Here is a 5,599-nt window from a genome sequence, read left to right on the forward strand (position 1 = left end):
GGGGCCACTCATAAGTGAAATGTATGAACATTTTATAAAAGCGTCTGCTGAACGGCATATATTATGAACAGTTAAAGAGAGAGAGAGAGAGAGAGAGACACACACACCTTTACTACTGAGAGACATGGACCATGCCCCCTTTGTTTTTACATTAACCATTTTCTTGCGTTTCACACAAGATATAAACATTTTTCAACATCAGCGGAATTCATGCAGATAAAAACACTGCGCAGAAAATTACAAAAAAAATTACAAAAAACACGGCCAACATCTTTAGAGAGCAGAGTTCTGTTCTGCTCATAATTCCTCTGGCTTCATGAGATACGAGAATAACCCAGGGGAATGGTGACAGGTGTGGTAGAACCCGTCTCTCTCTCCCCTGCCGAAACCTCACTTCTCAAAACCTCCCTTCTCAAAACCTCACTCCTCAAAACCTCACTCCTCAAAACCTCCCTTCTCAAAACCTCCCTTCTCAAAACCTCACTCCTCAAAACCTCCCTTCTCAAAACCTCACTCCTCAAAACCTCACTCCTCAAAATCTCGCTTCTCAAAACCTCACTCCTCAAACCTCCCTTCTCAAAAACTCTCTTCTCAAAATCTCCCTTTTCAAAGCCTCACTCAAAGCCTCCCTTCTCAAAACCTCACTCCTCAAAATCTCGCTTCTCAAAACCTCACTCCTCAAACCTCCCTTCTCAAAATCTCCCTTCTCAAAACCTCCCTTCTCAGTCTCCCTTCTCAAAATCTCCCTTCTCAAAACCTCCCTTCTCAAACCTCCCTTCTCAGTCTCCCTTCTCAAAATCTCCCTTCTCAAAACCTCTCTTCTCAGTCTCCCTTCTCAAAACCTCCCTTCTCAAACATGCTGGCAATGTTCTCTCCAGAAGGCACTGCTTCCTTCTCTCCACATTAATATTTATTGCTAGTTAATTAAGGAGGAGTTTTCAGATATTATCGGAGGTTTTACATTCGTAGAATATTTACAATAGCTTTGATGTATAGAGACGGGGAAACGAACACTTGCCTCAGGGTGCCTGTTGAGAAACAGAATTGTCTTGTCCTGTGCGATTCCTTTTGATAAGTCAATGATATGAGTCACAAATATGGTTATTGTTTGTTGTTGTTGTTGCAAAATAGTGGTCGTAAGTTGTGACTTTAGTGACTTCAATCACTTTTCAAAGCCTGTGTGATTCTGGCACCACAGTATTGAGGTTGGAGTACCTCTAGGCATCACCATATGCCTTATCTCTGGTGTACAATATATCTTTATGTGTAGAGTTGGACACACAAGGCTTTTGCATTAATTGACATGATGATAATCGCTGCTGAGCCACACTTTCCCTTCACTTTGCCTTATTAATCTGATCCCAGTGTCACAGCAGCCATCCCGTCACCTGTCGTCAACTATCTGCTCTATCTTTACCCTGCTTCACAGAAGACCATTTCCTCTCCCAGGTCTCCCAGTGTTGCTAGCAGAAGTCAGTGGTTAGTCTGTGGTTTGTTGACTGTATCTGTCGTTGTCGTTCTGGGAAGTAGCCTGTTTTACTGAGGGCAGAGTCAGTCGTTTCCTCAGTGATCGGAGGGTAGGGTACAGACTGACTCCATGGAATAACAAACAGTCTGTGGAACCAGGCCAGAGATAACAGTGTCCCTGTCTCCTGCCCTAGAGGTGCTGCTTACAGGACCTAGGCAGGCTGCGTCAGAAATAACACACACTTCCCTATCTAGTGCACTACTTTTGACCAGGATCCTATGTGGTCAGCCAGTAAATATGAATGAGACAACAGGTGGACTGAGATGAGATTGAGATGTTTCTGATCAGGATGTGATTGCTGGTGGGTCTTTGGATCTCAGTGAAGTTTTCCAGAGTTTTTCCAAAGTAAACGGAAGTCTGGATCGTTCAGGAAATCTGCGCAATGATCTGACTAGACAATGACCTGGTTCTACAGATGTTGATGACGTCTGATTCGTTTGAAGTTTCTCTCTCTTTCTATCTTTCTTCTCTCTCTGTATCTCTCTCTTCTCTCTCTGTATCTCTCTCTTCTCTCTCTGTATCTCTCTTCTCTCTCTGTATCTCTCTCTTCTCTCTGTATCTCTCTCTTCTCTCTCTGTATCTCTCTCTTCTCTCTCTGTATCTCTCTCTTCTCTCTCTGTATCTCTCTCTTCTTTCTCTGTGTCTCTCTCTTCTCTCTCTGTATCTCTCTCTTCTCTCTCTGTATCTCTCTTCTCTCTCTTTCTATCTTTCTTCTCTCTCTGTATCTCTCTCTTCTCTCTCTGTATCTCTCTCTTCTCTCTCTGTATCTCTCTCTTCTCTCTCTGTATCTCTCTCTTCTTTCTCGGTGTCTCTCTCTTCTCTCTCTGTATCTCTCTCTTCTCTCTCTGTGTCTCTCTTCTCTCTCTGTATCTCTCTCTTCTTTCTCTGTGTCTCTCTCTTCTCTCTGTATCTCTCTCTTCTCTCTGTATCTCTCTCTTCTCTCTCTGTATCTCTCTCTTCTCTCTCTGTATCTCTCTCTTCTTTCTCTGTGTCTCTCTCTTCTCTCTCTGTGTCTCTCTTCTCTCTCTGTATCTCTCTCTTCTTTCTCTGTGTCTCTCTTCTCTCTCTGTATCTCTCTCTTCTCTCTCTGTATCTCTCTTCTCTCTCTGTATCTCTCTCTTCTCTCTCTGTATCTCTCTCTTCTTTCTCTGTGTCTCTCTCTTCTCTCTCTGTATCTCTCTCTTCTCTCTCTGTATCTCTCTCTTCTCTCTATGTATCTCTCTCTTCTCTCTCTGTATCTATCTCTTCTCTCTGTATCTCTCTCTTCTCTCTCTGTATCTCTCTTCTCTCTCTGTATCTCTCTCTTCTCTCTCTGTATCTCTCTTCTCTCTCTGTATCACTCTCTTCTCTCTGTATCTCTCTCTTCTTTCTCTGTCTCTCTCTTCTCTCTCTGTATCTCTCTCTTCTCTCTCTGTATCTCTCTCTTCTTTCTCTGTATCTCCCTCTGTATCACTCTCTTCTCTCTCTGTATCTCTCTCTTCTCTCTGTATCTCCCTCTGTATCTCTCCCTTCTCTCTCTTCTCTCTCTGTATCTCTCTCTGTATCTCTCTCTTCTCTCTCCGTATCTCTCTCTTCTCTCTGTATCTCTCTCTGTATCTCTCTCTTCTCTCTCTGTATCTCTCTCTTCTTTCTCTGTATCTCTCTCTCCCTGTCTTTTATCTCCTCTCCTCTCCCATTTCTCTTTCTCTTTTTCTCTCTCTCTTTCTCTCTCACTCTCACTTTCTCTCCCTCTCTCTCTCTCCCTCTCTGGTCTTTTTTATCCAGGAAATTCCTGTGTTGTTGCAGAGCTGAGCCCTGTCCAGGCCGATAAACAGGGGATAAATCCATTATCTCCGCTGTTTAGCCGGGGAATCAGAAGACTCCCTCCCTTCTAAACAACAGCTGCAGGCAAGGAGCGATCTCAAGATTGGGATGTTTAACGTTCCCCCAGTCTGCCAGACAGTTAGCAGGAAGAACAAGTCTCTAATGGCACATCTATTCCCCACACTCCTCAAGTGTCGGTGGCTGTGTCCTAAATGATACCTGAGTTTACTCATCATAAGGGAAGTACTTTTGACCTGTGCCATACTGTATGGTGTGTGTTCACTATCGGCTTCTGTCAACAGTAGTGCATAATATAGTGCATAGGGTATGAGTCAGCCACTTGAAGAGAGGCAAAACAACATTTATCAGAGGTGTTGTTTTGGATGTAACACCCCTTCCTCTGACCAGCCAGGCAGCTCTATGATCTACAGCTTGATCACACTGCAGATGCGGAAGGAGAGAGTAGGCCAATTTTAGCAGAGGCGTTGTTTAAGACATTACCCCGACCACTTCCCCTAGCTGTTTAAGACATACCCTGACCACTTCCCCTAGCTGTTTAAGACATTACCCCGACCACTTCCCCTAGCTGTTTAAGACATACCCTGACCACTTCCCCTAGCTGTTTAAGACATAACCCCGACCATTTCCCCTAGCTGTTTAAGACATTACTCCGACCACTTCCCCTTGCTATTTAAGACATAACCCCGACCACCTCCCCTAGCTGTTTAAGACATAACCCCGACCACTTCCCCTAGCTGTTTAAGACATAACCCCGACCACCTCCCCTAGCTGTTTAAGACATAACCCCGACCACTTCCCCTAGCTGTTTAAGACATTACCCCAACCATTTCCCCTAGCTGTTTTTCACATAGCCCCGACCACCTCCCCTGGCTGTTTAAGACATAACTCGACCACTTCCCCTAGCTGTTTAAGACATAACCCCGACCACCTCCCCTAGCTGTTTAAGACATTACCCCGACCACCTCCCCTAGCTGTTTAAGACATTACCCCGACCACCTCCCCTAGCTGTTTTTCACATAGCCCCGACCACTTCCCCTAGCTGTTTAAGACATTACCCCGACCACCTCCCCTGGCTGTTTAAGACATAACCCCGACCACCTCCCCTAGCTGTTTTTCACATAGCCCCGACCACCTCCCCTGGCTGTTTAAGACATAACCCCGACCACTTCCCCTAGCTGTTTAAGACATAGCCCCGACCACCTCCCCTGGCTGTTTTTCACATAGCCCCGACCACCTCCCCTAGCTGTTTAAGACAGCCCCGACCACTTCCCCTGGCTGTTTAAGACATAACCCCGACCACTTCCCCTAGCTGTTTAAGACATGACCCCGACCACTTCCCCTAGCTGTTTAAGACATAACCCCGACCACTTCCCCTAGCTGTTTAAGACATAACCCTGACAACTTCCCCTGGCTGTTTAAGACATAACCCCGACCACTTCCCCTGGCTGTTTAAGACATAACCCTGACCACTTCCCCTGGCTGTTTAAGACATACCACCCCCTGGCTGTTTAAGACATAACACTTCCCTGGCTGTTTAAGACATAACCCTCCACTTCCCTGGCTGTTTAAGACATAACCCCGACCACTTCCCCTGGCTGTTTAAGACATAACCCTGACCACTTCCCCTGGCTGTTTAAGACATAACCCCGACCACTTCCCCTGGCTGTTTAAGACATAACCCCGACCACTTCCCCTGGCTGTTTAAGACATAACCCTGACCACTTCCCCTGGCTGTTTAAGACATAACCCCGACCACTTCCCCTGGCTGTTTAAGACATAACCCCGACCACTTCCCCTGGCTGTTTAAGACATAACCCCGCTGTTTGTTTAAGACATAACCCCGACCACTTCCCCTGGCTGTTTAACCCCGACCACTTCCCCTGACATAACCCCGACCACTTCCCCTGGCTGTTTAAGACATGGCTGTTTAAGACATAACCCCGACCACTTCCCCTGGCTGTTTAAGACATAACCCCGACCACTTCCCCTGGCTGTTTAAGACATAACCCCGACCACTTCCCCCGACCACTTCCCCTGGCTGTTTAAGACATAACCCTGACCACTTCCCCTGGCTGTTTAAGACATAACCCCGACCACTTCCCCTGGCTGTTTAAGACATAACCCCGACCACTTCCCCTGGCTGTTTAAGACATAACCCTGACCACTTCCCCTGGCTGTTTAAGACATAACCCCGACCACTTCCCCTGGCTGTTTAAGACATAACCCCGACCACTTCCCCTGGCTGTT

At 46.3% G+C, this 5,599-nt stretch overlaps 1 protein-coding gene and 1 long non-coding RNA gene across 2 annotated transcripts in view; one reads left to right on the forward strand and one right to left on the reverse strand.

Moving 5' to 3' along the window:
- Window positions 1-2,608, forward strand: part of LOC118376824 (beta-2 adrenergic receptor-like) — a 5,953-nt gene extending 3,345 nt beyond the window's left edge. The window contains exon 2 of the mRNA XM_035763615.2: window positions 1-2,608. This exon is cut by the window's left edge and continues 1,722 nt beyond it. The gene's annotated coding sequence lies outside the window, so the exon portion shown is untranslated.
- Window positions 2,609-3,011: 403 nt separating this feature from the next.
- LOC127928129 (uncharacterized) lies at window positions 3,012-5,377 on the reverse strand. The gene is made up of 3 exons (XR_008130526.1): window positions 5,272-5,377; window positions 4,939-5,147; window positions 3,012-4,111 (listed from the first exon to the last, which is right to left on the reverse strand). It is a non-coding gene; the product is annotated as an uncharacterized LOC127928129 (long non-coding RNA).
- Between the last annotated feature and the right edge of the window lie 222 nt (window positions 5,378-5,599).

This window comes from Oncorhynchus keta, chromosome 4, assembly GCF_023373465.1.
Source record: "Oncorhynchus keta strain PuntledgeMale-10-30-2019 chromosome 4, Oket_V2, whole genome shotgun sequence".
NCBI classification, from domain to species: Eukaryota; Metazoa; Chordata; class Actinopteri; order Salmoniformes; family Salmonidae; genus Oncorhynchus; species Oncorhynchus keta.